The sequence below is a fragment of the Delphinapterus leucas genome, chromosome 1 (genome assembly GCF_059928025.1).
Source record: "Delphinapterus leucas isolate spDelLeu-1000000601 "Yukka" chromosome 1, BTC_Dleu_Yukka2, whole genome shotgun sequence".
NCBI lineage: Eukaryota > Metazoa > Chordata > Mammalia > Artiodactyla > Monodontidae > Delphinapterus > Delphinapterus leucas.
In genome coordinates, this window is record NC_143129.1 from 70,493,006 (window position 1) to 70,511,953 (window position 18,948).

General features: G+C 41.1%; 1 protein-coding gene across 7 annotated transcripts in view; it reads right to left on the reverse strand.

The window, feature by feature from the left end:
• Positions 1–18,948, reverse strand: part of PBX1 (PBX homeobox 1) — a 279,800-nt gene that overhangs the window by 78,897 nt on the left and 181,955 nt on the right. The window lies entirely within an intron of this gene.

An 18,948-nucleotide genomic window follows, 5' to 3' on the forward strand; every position in this document is an offset into this window, starting at 1 on the left:
AACTCCTGCAACTAGGCTGACGATGCTCAGGGTCCGAGGTGGGGCAGTGAGTCAGAGTGGAGTGGCCAGAGAAAATGACAAGAAAGTTAAGTTGGTCTGCTGGAAGAGTTGATATGCTTCTCGCCTGACTGTGCCACACTCAGCCCAAAGTGACTGTCCTTGCTGGCTGGAACCCTTCTATCGGGGACCACTGGGTTTCATACAATGGAGAGGTGATGTGGGTATAAATCCAAGTCACATTTCGGAAACATTTAAGGGAGTAAAAGCTAAGTTATAAAGCAGTACTCAGCCTCCACGAGGACCTAGTGGATACTGACAGAGTCCCCCCTCTGGATGACAGGGTTCCTACAAGGTGGAGAGGTTGGTTTACTTTGCAGGCCCTATTCTCTACATCTCTGGCGCCCTGTGTTGGAATTGCAAATAGGGTGGGTTATCTAGTGAATGAGGAGAATATAGCTTTGGACTTAGCCTTTAAGTTCTACCTCTATCACTTATTGGCAGGGAGGCCTGGGCTGACATCTCGGAGCTTCTTTCCTCAATTGTAAAATAAAGTTGGCAGGGCTCTCCGTCTACAGTTCTGGTGAGCCCCTAGTATATGGCCTGTGTGAAATAAATGTTAAGGTTTTTTTTTTCCCCTTTTCATGTCCCTTTTGATGGTATGATTCAAAAAGAGTACTAAATTTTGGCTTAGCCTGTCCCTGAATGAGAAAAACTGTCTTTGTTAAGTGGGCACACCCACTGATGTGAAGATAAAGGGGGCCAAAAAAATATATATGTATAAGTAGAAGAAGATCAAAAACTACCCTCCTCCTTCAGAAGATGCAGAGTTAAACCACATTCCGGTTCAACAATATGAGTCCTTCATTTGAAATCTTGTTCTATTTAAATACCCCGTGGTTTTCGCAGCAATTTCATGTTTTACTTAATTGTCCAGAGTGGCAGATGTGATTTTTGTATAAGTTTCTATCCCATCTGTTTTTGCGCTAGAAATATATGTGGAAGGTGCTGGGACTTCTACATAAGGAGGGGCCTTATCTACACTTATAATAACATGCTTACGAACTTGAAAATGAACCCAATCTGAGTTGGCAGTGAATACAGAAGGCCCATTTTTTGACGTTTGTGCTGCCTCCCACTTCTCCATTCTCTCCTCTGCTCCAGATTAGAATTCTTCAGGAATGACTAATAGAGATATCTTTCCTTATGCAATGGAGAGTTAACACGTTCCTGGTACATCTACACAGACAAGCAGATGCAAGACACACCACCTCCATCCTGCACCCTGTACGCTGCTCCTTTCCAGCCCCGACATGGGCATATGCCTCCTCTCCACTCCTGTTTAGGGGAGCTCTGATAAAGCTTCTAGGATAAAAGGTATTCCTTGTATTCTAAGCCAAACGTCCACACTGGGCTGGCTTTCTGAGCAAGGGACCTGTGCAGTCACACAGGGCCCCATGCTCGGAAGGTCCCTGCATTTGGTTTAATGCTCTGATGTCACCATCTTGAAATTCTTAATAATTTTTGATCCAGGGGTTCACATTTTTGTTTCGCTCTGGGTCCCCCAAAATTATATAGTCAGTCCTGCTTCAAAGTATATTTTCTTATTAAAAACTATTTTGTAGTCATGGAAGCAACCTAAATGCCCATTGACAGACGAATGGATAAAGAAGATGTGGTACATATATACAATGGAATATTACTCAGCGAATACAACCCATTCATAAACTGGAACCCACTGATAGGGAATATCGAACTCTAGAAAAGCCTTTACTTTTTATACCCAAACGGGAGTCAGAAGACTTGGGACAAGGCCACATCTCTGCGTCTCGCTAGTGGCGTGACCTTGAACCAATGTGGTGCCTCTTCTCTCTTAGCCCCGGATTCTCTCATTCATTTCTTTCAGAACCCTTCACAGAGCCCAGGAAATGCTTGGAACAGGGCTTGGTTGGTGTTTCTTGTTTGCAAAACGGGAGTGACGATGACGACGATGATGATGTTAATACTAATAATATCTGTACCTCAGTAAGAGAGGAAGTGAGGATAAAAGAGATAAGGAAACGTAAGTGCTTAGAAAACTGTAAAGTGCCAGGCCAGGCAGATATTATTCTTACACCTGCAGACGATGATACTTTGTGTTTCTACAGCCAGTGCTCAGTACGGCTGTTCCTCTAAGGTCTTCTCTTTAGCCCCTTCCTCCAGCCACCCTTAATGTGTCCTTCTAGGCTCTGCTCAACTCTGCATGTATGAGTCTCCCCCTTCTCTGCTTCTTGATATCTTCTCTGAATGAAAACATACGGCTCCATAGTTACTGTTGACACCCTACAAGTCACAGTTTTATTAAAAATCATCGTGGCTATCAGTTGTTCCACATACTGTTTTCTCATTGCCTCTGAGAGTTATCCGTCCAAGGGCTGGGACCACATCTTACCCTTCTCTTGTACCCCTACAGCATTTGGGACTTTGCTAGGGGCAGGGAACAGGTTCATAAATACTTCCTAATTTAATGAAACAAGGTAAGCAGAGTCAATGAGGATAGCCCATAAAGCCATTGCCATGATTTTGCATAACAGTATTTTAAGGGGCATTTCACATCCTGACGGTGTATCTGACTCACAGTGACACAAGTTTCCATGGTACCCTGGAAATAGGATGGTTTTATAATCAGACGAACCTAAGGTATATTCTGACTCCTCTGCCTCTTATTAGCTGTCTGACTCCGGGCGAGTTAGTTAACTGCTCGAAGCCCTAGTAAGTAAAGTGGGGAGAATCACATTTATCTCACAGGATTGCCATCAGATTAAAACGAGTTAACGTGTGTGAAGTCATTAGACTAGCTTGGCACACAGAAGGCACCCAATAAGTGAGAGGTGCTTTCTCCCTGACTTTTACTAGGTGAACTTCATTTTGAACAGTTATGACTCCACTAGCTGTTTGCCTCCTCCTTCCAAATCTAGCACCGAAAGAGAGCCGTTATCAGGAGCCAATCATCTTCACAGGTGAGGCCAAGTTCCCCCTTTCCAAGTTTCCAAAACAAATCAGAGCAAACAGTATCCTATTTTCTTCAACCAGAAAAAATAATTAATGCCCACCCTACCGCACATGTGTGCACGCACATGCACACACACACATACACAAACCTGCACGTATAATGCACCCAAGACAAATTTTGTAAAAGATAACATTTAACCTTGCTGGGCAGTGACAAAAGTCATGAATGAATTAATAGCAGGACTGTATGTACGTATGTCTTTAACCTGCCTGCCACTTCTTGTCGAGACATTAGATCTATATGCTCCTGAAACTGAGGCCTAAGTCAATATCCGTATACTATTGATGACCATACATGTGACCACTGGTAGAAGCTACCATGCTGGAAAGGCCAAGGTGGAGGAAAAGTATTTTAATCTGTAACTACATGGATATCTGTCTTGCTGTGCTGGAAAGTTCCTTCCCAGAGGAAGAAGCTCAGTTCACAGAAGAATTACAATTATGACAACTTACAAAAATAAAACAAACGCCTTAAACTTGATCTTTAGACATCATAAACATGGTCAGTAGTTTCAATAATAGTAAAGAAATATACTGACCTAAATATTTGATACAGGATTGTGAAAAAATTTTGTATCTAATATTTCACTATGCATTTCAAATCCTATAACGTATACATAGATCTGTGTACCAAAGTTGCCACAATTAATAAAGTATTTTTCCAGGTAGGAGACCTGTAGCTATTGAGACAAATTCCAGTAGAATTATAAAGGCAAGATAAAAGAAAAATTGCAGCTGAAGATATAACAGAATAAGACAACTAAATTATGGGACCAAACATCTGTGGTCTAAATAAAGTATGTGATGGTGCAGGCAGCACCATAAAGTTTCTCCTGACATTCTGAAGAGACCAGCAGTGCTCACTCATGAGTAATACGGTCATCTCCACATTACTGCCACAAAAACGTTAGAGCAAGCTACACTGACAAATATTCTATACGGATGTGTGACCTAAGGAAAATCATATTAGGAGTCTAAAGTGAGATACAATGTGAAATATTATACATAGATACACAAACACACACAAAATGCTTCCTGTCATGAACATATAGGCGCCCGATTTTCATCTTATTCTTTTAAAAATATAAATAAATGAAAGCCACCAGCCAGCCGTCAGTACCTCTGAGATGTGATGTGTGTACAGTCTGTCTCTCAAAGCTTTTGAGGCTGTTGATACAACTGATAGAAGTGCCCAGGGAAGACGCCTACTCACTCAGCTCATGGGCAAAGACTTGAGGGACACTTGGGCTACAAAGCAAAGAGTACACGCCCAAGTACTTAAAAACTTGGATTTTTTTCCTCCAGAGATACAGCTAGTAGTAAGATGCCCTCTCCACTGAGGCCGTATGGAACATTTAGGTTCCTTGACCATTGGCAATAGAAGAACCAAGAAACTGAACCTATCAATCTTCACAATCCTTTAAATCATTCTTTTATGATTTAGGTGGAAGTAATACCAAGGGGGCATGTGGATTTGGCAGCTACCTATTAAAAAAAAAAGAAAGAAAAAGAAGAAACCTCTGCTGGCAGCACAAAAAGTCATCTTAAAGAATTTATACCAGGGCTTGAAGGTCACTCCTATCTCCATGGATTGGTCATCCATGGTGTGATTAGAGTCAGACCTTTTCAGTGTCGCTGTTCAAAGCATACCACCTCCTCTTATCTGATGTGCCTCATCATGACTATGCTTAGTTACACCAATTTAGTAAACATGCATTAACACAATCAAGATTCGCCTTTGCCTTTATAGCACACGGGTTCTCTGGTATAATATGACCCTTATATTCCAAATCAGATCTAGACAATAAAAATGACTAGCCAGGGCTTCCCTGGTGGTGCAGTGGTTGAGAGTCCGCCTGCCAATGCAGGGGACACAGGTTCGTGCCCTGGTCTCGGAAGATCCCACATGCCGCGTAGCAGCTGGGCTCGTGAGCCATGGCCACTGAGCCTGCGCATCTGGAGCCTGTGCTCCGCAACGGGAGAGGCCACAACAGTGAGAGGCCCGCGTACCGCAAAAAAAAAAAAAAAAAAAAAAAATGACTAGCCAGTCCATCTTCCCTGGTCAGGGGAAATTTGGGAGCTAAGGCTCTCACTTCTAAATCCAAGTGCAGTGCCATTTCAGAAACTTGCCCTGTTTCTTGGAGATAGCTGAAACATTTCCATCCAGCTGCATTTCCAAGGCTCTCTTATAATTAAGTATAGTCATGTCAATAAGTCCTAGTCAATGGGATACAAGCAGAAGTATGAGTAATATTCTACAAAGTCCTCTTGAAAGAGAATAAGTCCACCCTTCTTCCATTCAGATGTATGGGATAGCTGGAGCTCTAGTAGCCATCTTGGATCAATGAGTATGTCAAAAGATTACACTTGTCTTATGTTTCTTGAAATGGGGTGAACAGTGGTTTCTGTTACAGTTGAACCTAATCCTAACGCATTCACACTGGATTTGAATTGTGATTTTGGTTAAGCTGTTTAACCTAAGTTTGTTTTCCAATCTGTAAACTAAGAAAAATAAAAACCTATCTATTCAGAGTTATTATAAGGGTGAAAATTGAGACAACGTATATGAAAAGTACTTGGTACACTGACAATTATTGTACCAATATCAGTATTGTTGCTATTATTTTCCAGTTTACTTATTGCCAGAGAAAAGTAGGTCAATGACTGACAAATTACAACTAGCTAAAAATAGGAACTCCAACTTCATTTTTCTTGCAAGATTTTTTATTAACAGAAAGTGAGTCCAAGATAATTAGTTGTATGAAAGTGACCATAGGTTATTAAACATTTCTAATTGTTGTGTTCCTAGAAAATTGGCTGCCAAGAAGTTATTTTAGCTACCTGAAAATCAGAGAACAACAGTATTTCTCATTCCATTTAGGTCCAAAGTTTTTGCCCCTTGCTCACCTAATATCATTTGGATAATAGAAGCCAAGCCAGGAATCAAGGTGGATTGAGACACAGGGAGGAGTCTGTGTACAGAGCACTTCAGAACCAGGTCTTCAACTACAAGATCACCTCCAACAGGTGCGGTAGCATAAACCAGTAAGAAAATGAAGCACTTTATTTTTTATGATATGTCATAAATCTGAAAAACTTCGCTTTCTGTTTTGGGTTAATTTTCACCGTTATCTCTAGAGTTAGGTTGGATCCCATTTAGCTGAGTAGGAAAACGAAGGAAGACTCTGAGCTGAGAATTATTGCCACTTGCATGAGAAAAGAACAGAGATCCTTAAGCCAGGCTGCTTTTGCTAGGGCATCACAGCTCTTACCATAACCTTCTGACGCTTTCTCTTTTCAATTGGCAATGTCTCTGTAGGCTGCTTTCTCTTTCCTTTTAATGACTTAAACTTACAGAAATGTAGGTGGTTAGGAGATACTACAAATGTATATCCCTATTTAGCTTTACAAGAATAGAACATCAGAGTGAGGTGGAAACAATAACAGATACGATCATGCAAAGCTGGTTTCCAACAGTAGGTGAGGAACAAAGTGAAAGTTTTAAAAAATTGATCTGTATAATGGAGCATCCACATAAACTAATGAAATTTCAGTCAATCAATCAATCAATCCAAGAGAAACAGGGTTAATGTTTTTCCCCCCTTCTTTCAAATTACTGGTAGATATTTGAATCAGTCATTCCTCTAAGCTAATCTGTAACACTGCATGAATCTGGGATTGTGGGGGAAAAATCTTACATGGATCCCAAATAAATATAGCCTGAGGTAAACAGCTTTACCATTTTCTAAATGCTTTACTATTTACTAAAAATGTTCATAAAAATAATGCCCAATAAAAGAAGATATGCAACGTTTACTTTTCAAGCTTTCAAAAACACACCAAACCCAAGTCTTTCGGCACACAGACACACACACTTAAAATACTACTAGTATCTAGTAAATATGTGCATATAAGATTGCACTCATAAGTTTGCATAATTTACTATACACGTGTGTTCTATTTTTATATATTGAGTTTTAGTAAGCAGGGTATACATGTTTCAATGTGAAGAAAAATCCTTGCCCCTGACCGCCAATGTGTCCCAAAGTGGAACGATGTGAGGGGACAGGACTTTTTAGGGTACAGAGAAGGGGAATGGTTTTACTCAAGGTTCTTGACTAAATCACGGAGTCATAGCTAAGGAATAGATGAGAAATAGAAACTAAAAAGAAAAGGGCAGGGGTTGGGGCAGAGGCCACTTGTACTTTTCGAATACAGCCCGAGTCCAAGTGAAGGGGAAGAAAATATCCAAAGAAATAATTACGCATTTGGTTTCCAATGTGAGTGCAACCCAAGTACTCTGAGGAGAGATCTAATTGGGAAACGTCCGAGGAGAAAAAGAGGCAGTTTGAGAAATTCCTACCCATCAAGCTTTATTGTGTTATTCCAACTAAGCAGAGACAAAAAGACAAATCTCAGCTCCCTACTTTCATTTATAATTGAACCAGGTCCAGAAGGATGAAGCAAGTACCATCTGTAACGCATGCTGCATTAGCAGCCGGGAGAATGAAATATTCAAATTACTCTAGGCTACCTCGCATAATGACAGGAGTACAAAAACTGACTTGGAATCAGGGAGGGGATTTGAAGAAAATAAAGTTTTTTGGGTTGTGTTTTGTTTTACATTGTTGTTGTTGGGGGGCATGAATTAACCTAACAAAATGTTATTCTCAAAGAGAGAAAGAAAACATAGACCAAAGCATGTCCCGGAAAAACAAAAAACTTATCATCTGTTTATTATTCTCAGAAAAGCTGAAGAAGGGAAGGAGACAGGGAAGGAAGGAAGGAAGAGAGGGAGGGAGGGAGGGAGGGAGGGGGGAAGAAAGGAGAGAGAAAAAGAGATGGAAAGAAAATGCTAGCCCAAACTTTATCAGTTTGGAATTCCTCTCGCTTTAGATAAGATGCCGTTGTTCTAGTATTTTGCTTCATGTAAATAGGGGCACTATTTGGGGGGAGGGGGTGGGGGAGGGGAGAGTTGGAGCTGCTCATTCAGATACTGTTAATCAGGGCTGCTGAATTGTGTGACATGGTAAGTGGCTCTAGCCCCTAGCAGTAGTCAAGATGGAGTGACAGGCTCCATTTAAGATGTCACTGCATATAATAAAGTGTAAAACTATACTTAAAATAAACGAGATAGAAACAATAAACTTGACTCAGTATTTGAACTTTCACAGACACACAGAGACTGGAGGAAAAAGCATGTGTGCTTTGGGACTTTTCAGAGGGCCCTGTTGCTACAGCGCTTTTACAGCTCTCATTTTTAGGGGGATCCAATCTGGCTCCAAGTGGAGGTCAAGTGGTCATATCTTATCAGGTGAAATGGGCATCTGACTAGCTCACAGCCAAAACCCTCTGGGGGGCTCAGGAGCACAAGCCGGTCCAAGGGCCAGGCTTGGAGTTACCAGTCTTCCCTGAAGAGTGTGTCAGAAAGGTAGTGTCAGCACCCTTACATCTCCTGCTTCCAGAAGATTCTCCTGGCTACTCTCTTCTGTGTCCCCTATTGTTCACCTGCACCAGGGGGGCCTTGCTGCAGCCTGGCTTCATCTCTTTAAAACGTTTAACACAACATTATCAAGGCTGGTTGGCCCCAAATTGGAATGATACTTTTTTTTTTTTCCTCCAGGCCCTGCAATTACTGTTACATGTGGGGGTGGATTCAATGTCAAAGCAAATGTTTTCCTTATGTTTCTTTCTTTAAAAAAAAAAAAAAAAACCATAAATGGGAGCCAGCAGACAAAGCTGAACCAGCCACCCAGGCTTCTGCGTCATCGATGGGGTACTGAGTGTGGACTTCCTCGTGTATGACTTGGAGGCTTCAGCCCAAGGGGTGACCCGCCCCCCAGAAACCTATGTTAATGTCACCCATAAGGGCAGAGCTTGGAATGAACCACTCGTTGCACTGCTATCACACCAGTTACTGGAATTTGGATTCGGCCAAATAACATTCTAATTTGTTGCCTATATATTGCTTACCGCCTCTGCCTTCCATGCCACCCCCCACCCCTGGCAATTATATCCTACGTTACTTGAGGACAACCTTTAAAAACACTGTTTTTAATTGCAGTGCAGAGTACATTAAATAAAAGTACACAAATCATAGATGCTTGGCCCCATGAATTTTCACAAAGTACATGCACCCCAGTATTCAGAATCAGGATCAATAAGGAAAATATTATTAGCACAGTCCAAAGTCCTGGTCACCCTCTTCCAGTCACTATCTCCAAAGGTAACCAGTATCCTGACTCCTCTTACCCAGAGGTTTGTTTTGCTTACTCTTGAACTTAATTTTCCCTTCCATTTCCTCATCACTCCCACCCGGCCTGGCACTTCCATTCACTTAGTAATTCAGCAAGTATTTCGTGAGCACTTTCTATGTGCCAGGCACTGAACTAGGTGAGCACATCAGGCACTCAAGACATGAGTGTGGAATTGCCTAAACCGAAAGCAAAAAGAAACAGATTTTAGTTTTAAGCGTCTTGCTGTTGGCATCAAGAGAGCGAGAAAAAAAGTCATCTAGCTAACACACTTTGAGGAGGCGAAGTATAATTTTATATCAGAGTTTGCACTCTTGTCTTGCACTTGGCTGATTGTTGAGGAGGAAAAGAAAGGCTGTGGCATGCGTTCTGATGGTGACAGAGGAAAAAGGCAGTGAAGTTTCTACTCGACCACAGGCCCTGGAAGTCTTTCTCCCGTGCTCTGGCAGGGACCCTCCTGTCATCTGCTTTTCCTATGTCCTCCACTCCACGGAGCTGAGATCAATTCCTGGCATCAGGGAACATCTAAAACCTGCCACTTCAGAGTCCGCCTGCAGCTCGCTATGTCACTTCCCACCAAGCCAGGGTGCAGTCATTCGGAGTAGGAGTTTTACTAGCCATAAGCACGACACCATGTGATGATATATTTAAGCAATTATGAGCAAGAAAACAGTGGTTGTCTGAAACAACCAATGAAGTGGTAAAAATAGTCAACAGTGTTTTGTGATCGCAAAGCCCTACCTGCAGACTTGTGAGTCTGTAAGAGGTGAAAATAATGCAGGTTTGGGGGGGGGTGGTAAGTTGTAGGATCAAAGAGGAAAAATCGCTGTGAACCATGAGGTGGTCATAGATGAGGGTCTAAGTGGCCAAGGGGATGGATCTGTGTAGATTGGCTGCCTAACCAACAACAGAGTTCATTTTGGCCCCAAAGTCTAATCACTTCAAAAGCCATGAGATACCATTTTAAATGATAAAACCAAAAGTGCTGCAGTGAAAACCACTCAAGTACAGGAGTACTTACTCAGTCTCATTAGATCCTAATAGACCCCAAGGTGCACTCTGACCAGCCCACGGAAGATGTAAACCGTGGCCTTGGGTTGTAGTCTGAACTAGTCTGGTGGTTAATGAACCTCAGGAAGTTTTCCTGGGTCAATACAACCTAGTGTGTTGTATGTAGTTTCACCTGAACGAGAGCTTGCTGGGCTACAAAACAGTAATTGTGTGATTCAGAGTTTTTTTGCTTTTTTTTTTAAGGCTGAAACCAGAAAAACACCTTTTAAAACTCTTTTCTTCATTCTCTGTCAGGACCCAATTGACTGCAGAACCCACTGACTTCACTGGCTAGACATAATTTATGTGATTAAAAAGGTAGATGAGATAACACCTCAAGTCCTGACACCTCTTTCAATAATTTGAAAATTAAAATATTTCTTTGGGATCGCTATTTATATTATTTTAATCAATCCCTTTGTATTCCTTATTTGGTCAAACTTCAGACAATAATAGAAAATATGAATCCTCCTGAGTTGAAGAGTGAAAGACTCTAATATAGGATCAATTATTATTAGGTTACACTGACTCAGAGCTTTCCACGTGTCATGCCAATTTTTAAAATTACAATATTTCGTGACTTTTTTCCATTTGTACTCTTTGGAAGTCGTGGTCAGCCCATCAAAAATATCACTGCACCTTATCAAGTTATGTCCTTAAACCCCAACGTAGTTTATATATGCCTCCCCTACAGGAATCTGGGTTCCAAGGGGGATAGGGAAGATAGTGATGGCCTCTGTCTTGTTCATTGATATGTCCTCTGTTCTTAGTGCAAGAAAGGGTCATCTTTCTCTTGACCACCACGGCCACCACCAACAAAAAACCCACCTTGATCAGTCAGTTTCAGAAATGTGGCTAAACATCACCTCTGCTCCTTGGATTCCAAACTCCCTGCCCTACAACTCCCAATGCATCGCTGAGCTCAGATTGTCGAGCTCTTCCATGAGTTGCTATATAAATATAAAATTGTTCTCCTTGTCTAGACTTTATCTTTGACAACTATTTGAATCATGATTTTTTGCTATATTATCACATTAGGAATTCTCCAGGTCCCAATGTCTACCCTTCGTCCCCGTGCATATAGGTTCATGTTGTGATAAGCCTAAACACATATATTTATATGTTAGTATACAGACATGCAGAGTTTGTACTAAATATATTACCTTCCTCCATTTGTCTTATAAACACTGAATCTGGTGAGCTAAGAATACCAGGAATTTTCAAATCAGTTTTCCTCTAGTGAGTAGATTTTGTGGTTCTGGTATTTTCACGAGAGAGGCTTCTATTCGGAATTATCAAAATGTATGTGATGCTTTTTTTGTTCTGGACTATGTATGTATGCAACATTAGGGTACCTTAAGACCTCGTAGCCAAGTGCATTTTTTTAAATCACAGCAAAGAAAAAGTAATTATAAATACGGTTGTGAGCAAATGTAGGTACAGTCTTTCTGTGTAAAAAAATGTATAAATTACCTCTCTGGAGAAAAACACTCTACTAATTTTTAACATGTTTTGCAATGCCCGAATTCAAGTGGTCTTTTTAAAAACTGAGGTTTCCAACAGAGGCCACTATTTTCCATAAGACTACGGAGGGTACGAAATCCATAAGCCATGTCGTGACGAGTACTTGGGTTACACAGGACAGTGTGTGAGAGAGGGATGGGGGGGAGGGCTAGTCTTTGTGTTCGGCCATTCCTGTGCAATGCTATTCATATAATATGACAATGATGGCTTACATCAAAAGCCACAGTGCAAATAATCCCCTTCTCCATGCCATCCCAAAGCAAAAGCTGGCCCCTAAAATGAGGGGCAATGTGCCAGCATAGATATTCCTTGTATGCCAGCTAGCTCTGTACAGAGGGGAAAGCAGGGGAGAGTTTTTTTTGTTTTTTTGTTTTTTCTGAATTGGGTTTTACAATGAGTGTTGACTGGCACCAGGAGGCTACCTTGGGCCCCCAGAGTCTTCTTAAAACCCTGGCAGCCTGCCAGGGGAGCTCCAACTTTGCAGCCCAGAGACAGCCATGCTGGCAGCTTGTCAGGAGCCAGGGAGTTACATGGCGCCCTGGGGGTAATAATATTTTCCAGAACGCTCAAGCTAATAGTCCCATGATGGGTGATTCAAAGGACTATAGGTATGTTCTTCCCCGTCCGCAGTCTTGGGACTCTCATCCATCTCTGCAAAGTGCTGCACCACCCTCTGCTGACCTTGATGGCAGGGTTGGGGACACAGTCTTTTGTTTCACTTTACCTCCACACTGAGGGTGTTCCGTTCAAGCCAAGCCTGGTTGCTACTTACCGTCACGCTTTGAATTCATTTATTTAAGACAAGAATATGTAGGACATGTACCTAGAGGCATGTTTTTATATCTTCTTTAAAAAAAAATACTACAATGACATATACATAAATACATGTTAAAATCCACCCAAGTTTAGTAGGATATCTAGTTCACACATTGGTTTCTCCCCAGATCAATGCGATGGAATCTTCTGTTGTTTCTCCGAGGGTAGCTGCAGAAACTGACAGTTGACTAGCTTTTGTTCTTCCACCAAAGTTCCACGGAGAGAAAAAGCTATGTTTCATCTCCCAATGTCACCTTAAATTTTAATCTTTTAATTTCTCTCATCAAGATGGCTTTTAATTCTTAGCATTGCATTCAATATGATATAGAAATTTGTAGGGCCCTCTGTTTACACTGTATTGATTAAAAAGACAAAGGCAGAATAACTGAGTTCCTTTGAGTAAGCTTTCAGATAAAAAGATCCACAGGGCCCTCGAACCTTCCAGATGAGCTGAACTACTTCAGAGGACCTGTCCTATGATTCACAACCCACCTATCACAAAAAATGATGAAGTAAACATGCCCATAAGCCAATCTGTATTATCCTAATATGTAGATCTCTCTCTCTCAAACACACCCCTCTATTTGTTTTCGAACAATAAACTGCATTTAGTTACTCCGTTGAAAAGGAGGGTAGTCATTTCTCTTTACACAACGACTTTTTCAGGCCTTGCAATGCAACTACACGGAAACCCACATACAGGTTGATGCCAGTTTTACGTGTTGAAACAAACCAGTCACTCTTTCTCCTGCTAAGCAGTTAAATTAGAGAGTCTTCAATTAATAACAGCTGAATATTCTGTCACATTTAGGAAGATGTATGGTAAGACAAGTGAGTTGTGATGTATCTGACAGAAATGATAAAGGTTCTCCCGACACAGTCTGGCAGATACTTGGCTCCTACAGCGGCTCTTTCTCATGTTCTAAAACGTCAGCAGCACAGACCCAAGATCTAGCACCGGCTTCAAGAAAAGAAACACTCCTAAGTGAGCAGGGAGATCTCTGACAAGTCCTCAAAAGGTGCTCAGCCTCTGCTTTTACTCGTGAGCGCACAAGCCTGTGTTCCTGTCCACCAGAGAGCCGGCCACGGAGGCAGCAGGGCAGCGGGTGCACTGGCATCAAGATGCTGGGCATGCAGGTGGGGCGCAAACCCTAACCCCCCACCTGCCCCATCCAGCTTTGCTTATATATTCATTTCCCCCCAAGCCCACCCTGTGACGACCCAGGGAAGGCGCTTTTCTTATTCGACATCTACCAAACCAAGGCAAAGAGTGCTGAGCCCCTCTCGGCCACACTAAACAACAATCTCTCCACTCAGGGGTCTTTCAAGGCTCCTCCGGCCACTCTACAGGGTGAGGCAACTACTCAAACTGCATTATTCCTGCTTCCAATACTGAGCGCCTTTATCCACATTCTTTTAAGAAACTGTTCAGGCCCAAATTGAAAAGGAAATAAAAGAGACCATGGTAAAATTGCTAACAGACGGGGAGTAATGGAAACACTCCGCGACACAGTTCTATTGCGCTTTTCCCCCAAGACGGGCCAGCCAGCCCCGTGGCCCAGGGGAGGAACCACTCTCATTTCCAGGAACCAAAGGGGTCAAAGCCATGTACAGGCTGTGTCACTCACAAACGGAGCTTCCAGAACCACACAAGGGCAAATGTGGTCTTAAAAAATAATGCATTTTTCAATTCCAAAGAACTCCTTTTCTAAAACTGAAGGATCATCTCACAAACCTGGGGACCGATGTACCAAGAGCAATATAAAACAGGGGGGTACAAAGTCCTGCTACAAAACAGTGTGAGACAACCAACACCAAAAGAAGCAAAACCACACAACAAAAGAACAAGGAGAATTCCCATAACCATGCTTTTGTACAGAGAAAGGATTGAAGCAGTAGTCTAGGGGCTTTTTTGATATAAAGACTAAGAGTTGCCAATTTAACTTGTGATAACTATGTTCAAAATTGAACCACACCACCTAAACAGAATCTCAGAACCACGCACATTTGAAAACATTACAAAATAATTCAAAGAAACAAAAACACATAGACAATATCCTGCACTTTTTTACTTTCCATTAAGAACTTTTGAAAGCTAGAAGAGATAACAATACAACTTTTCTCTTGCAGCATATACACAGGATTCAGGTCATTTTTACAGTTCGCTCACCATACCTGCCTTAACAAAAACTGCAAAATACAAACTTACTCACGTTTCCTGTTAGGAAATCAAATTCATCTCCAAAACCCTTTCAAGTTACATTCTTTTGAAACTTTTATGTCAAAACACACATACGCACACACAATTTTTCCCTTCAAGGTACTTTATAGAATTGAAACTAGTTCTAGGGATTCTTTAACCATTTCCCAAGTGCAGAAAATACTTATGTAGATGTGGAAGGGCACACAGGAGGACCTAACCTCCCCTGCCCCAGTGACAAAGGCCCCAACATTACACAGGCAGCACCTCAGCTGATTCACTGCGCTCCAATCCAGGTCAGAATTGCCCCTTCAATTCTTCCATGTTCCATAAAATTATTATTATTGCCGATTTTCCCATCTACTTTATTGGCAAAATGCCTTGGATTAATAAAGACCTCATGGTGTTTATGAGCGGAAGATCACTTTATTCCCTTCATACACCCAATGACACTGCGGGGCAACAGGCCCTACCACTTAGTTAGATTATATAACCGTCAGGAGTTGGTGAGGTTTTGAATTTATATTTCAATTCATATTTAATAGACCTTAATTAACAATTCCCCCCTCTCCTCCTTCTGCATTCTGCATTCTCCCCTATGTCTTGTTTCTCAGATCTTGTTCTAGAAGGGGAATCTGGCTCATGGCATTTGGTAGGGGAGCACCTATGTACTGGAGGTCATTTTCCTTAGAAATGACTTGGCTATGGCACCACCGGAAGGAAATGATTGGGAGAGGTGGGTCTCTTTCTTAAGAGTTGGTTCTCTATCTACCTGGATATCTAAGCACTGGAGGCACCAATACCCACACCACCACCCCTCCAAAAAAAAAAAAAAAAAAACTGAAGGGAGTTAAAATAACACACTAATTGCCGACTCCTCTGACTTGTTCATTTCTTGGGGAGGCACCTGAAAACCTCTCACAGCACTTGAAAAAGAATAGTTGACTTCCGCAAACCCATGAGACACACAAAGGTATAGAGAGCCAGTTTGCAGAAGTAGTGGTTCTCAAACATTTCGGGCTTGGGACCCCTTTACAGTCTTAAAAATTATTGAAGACCCTAAAGAGTTTTTATTTATATAGATGATATCTATCAATATTTCCTGTATTAGAAATTTGAAACTAAGACATTTTTTAAATGTTTACTAATTCATTTTAAAACAACAATAAGCCCATTACATGTTAACATAAATAACATATGTAAAAAATTAATTTTAAAACAAAAAATTAAGAAGAGTGAGTTTGTTTTATATTTTTGAAAATCTTTTTAGTATCTGACTTAATAGAAGGCAGCTGGATTCTCATACTTGTTTCTGTATTCAGTCTGTGGTAGTATCACATGTCATGTAGCCTCTAGAAAACTCCACTGTACCCTCATGAAAGACCAATGGTGAAAAAAGCAAATAATCTCTTAGTTTATCAAAATGGTTTTCACCTCATGGTTCCCTGAAAGGGTTTGGGGATCTCCAGACTATAATTTGAGAAATGTCCCTTTTGAAAATTTCTAAATGTTTTATGGACTAACACAACAGGCCTGAAGTAGGTGAATTCCTCCTTTGCTTCCCCAGTCCCTACCCTGATCATCTTAGCTAATGACATGATATGTAAGCCGCTGGCTGCAAGTCACAATGAAGACACATCTGAATATAGTCTTTCTGTCCCATAACTTAGGTGCTAGGTCTTATAGAACTTTCTTACCTAGGATGTAAGATAAGGGATGGTTGGAAAAAAAACACACACACTGGAGGAAGAAGAAAAAGGAGAAACAAAGACTTTCCTAAGCAGGCAGACAGGCAAGAGGATCCCAGACTATTTCAGATCAGTTTCATTCCTACCCAATAGGAATAGCTTGCCCAGACATCAACCATGGGTATATTTGTTCTTTTGTGGGCTTTTTTTCCCCTTTTTAAATGCTCTTGTTTGAGAGTATATTTTAGTTGCTAAGAAACTAGTTTCTTATTGTAGACTCAGTGAGAGTAAAGATAAAGCAACTGTCAAAATAGCATGTTATTTTGACAGTAGCCGTATCATAACCATAAATGAGACAGTTTATCTGTACATTTTTACCCTCACTAATGGGATCTAAATACTGTATTCTCAGATATTTCATACATACACAAAGACACACACACATGCATTTTAGTAAGAAAGGCCATCACACAGTTAGCAATGAGCATTCAGGGAATACATACACACAGACACACAGACACACAGACACAGACACACACCCCACCAGCCTCCCAGTTTGAAAGCTCCTTTTAAATGAAACTTCAGAGAAGTACACGTACTGTACTGTCTTTAGCTCAGTGTGTACTATCTTTGAAGTATTTTTTAAAGGTAATACACATTTTCCCTTATCAGTAATATTTTTAAATCCTAACTTTTTACGTAAAGCAAAAAAGGTGTGGGTATGTTTGTATCCATTCAAACCATCATTCTTACATACTGATTCTTGATCCAAGAGATGATGGTACCCACTATCAGACAGGGTAGACCTTCCATACTAGCCTGCTTGGTCCATGGTTCTTCTAAACCATATACTTGTGCTTTGATCAATGACAGATTCATTTCTTCCCTCTTTCTCTCACATCCATCCATCCATCCATCCATCCATCCAATCATCCCTTAGCTACTGCCCTTTAAGGCTTTCAGTGGTTAAAGGATCCAACCCTGCTAATAACAATATGTTCATGTGAAGGAACAAATCTACCAAAAATCTCCAAAAAACAAATATCTGAATATGTACCTCATTTCATTTTTGTTTTGCTGACAAGTAGTATCTGGCAGAATTTGAATCAGGAAAAAAGCAAAAATAAATCATTATCTCCCTGTGTCTGCCCAGGTTTGACAATAATAATGAATGCTATTCGACATCACTTTCACCTATTTCTAACTAAGACGATGATTCTTAAAACTCTATCTGAAATATATTAAGCAGGCGTTTAAAATAATGATTTGAAAGTAATATAGCAACATGGAAAATTCTCAAGAGTGTTTTAAATTGTGAGTTCAGTAAGCAAGACACTTATACAGATATCAGTTTTAGCAACCTAATCTGTATCTATACCTACCTACCCACCTACTTACCTATCTGTCTGCAAATGGATAAAAACTGAAGAGGGATAATAAAAAGTGCAGGGAGTCACTGTATTGGGGGCATAGGACTAACAGTATTTTCCCCTTTGTTTTCCAAATTTTCTGTTGCTTTAATATTGTCTTGATAATCATGTAGAGAAGGAAGGGTATCTTAAAGGGCTTTAGTTGTACTTGATTTTCCTGACTTCTGGTGGCTTGAAAAGTTTCTGCAGAGGGAGTGAGACCTACTCAGCAATGTCAAGGTGAAGAGTAGGCTAAAATCAAACCTACTATCAAGTTGTGATTTTTTTCTCTTTGGTGTCCTCTTCATACTTCTGATCCCACTTGACGTAGAGAAAGATCTCCTCCTGTCCTCTCCATCACCCACCACTAGCCCCACTCCCACTCCATCCTGAGGTGCTCCCATGAGGTCATGGTGTTCTTTTCCAACCCCCATTGGATATCTGATGCAATGTGTTGACCTTGCTCCTCGTTGGAGTGAAGGAGAGATATCATGGTTGCTTGCTCCCCATGACCACAATTCCCATTCCCATCAGGGTTCAGGGGTGCTTCCTCTGAATTCAGCCAAACTGCGATGTATAAACATTTCTGCTGTGAGATTTGAAATTTGCGAAAAACATTCCAAGAAGACAAAGGCTTCTACAAAATATGTGAATCTTCGGGAAAGAATCTGCTCTTTTCCGATTGACCCTTTTAATGATGTATTATTTAACCTCAGGTGATAGAGATCACAGAGACTGCCATGACCTCTTCGAATGGCTGTTAAGCTGACCTTAGGCAACAAAGCCAGCAGGAATCAGAACTGATTAGGAGGATTTGCTACCTCTTTCTGAAGAGGTTGGCTGTAGAGTTCTTATTTCCACTTAATTATCCCTTGGCCTGTCCTCGGATACACATGACTGCTCCTAGAAGCCAGCAGGAAATGTGAAGCAGCGGAAGTCAGTGGAACCCCAATGAACTG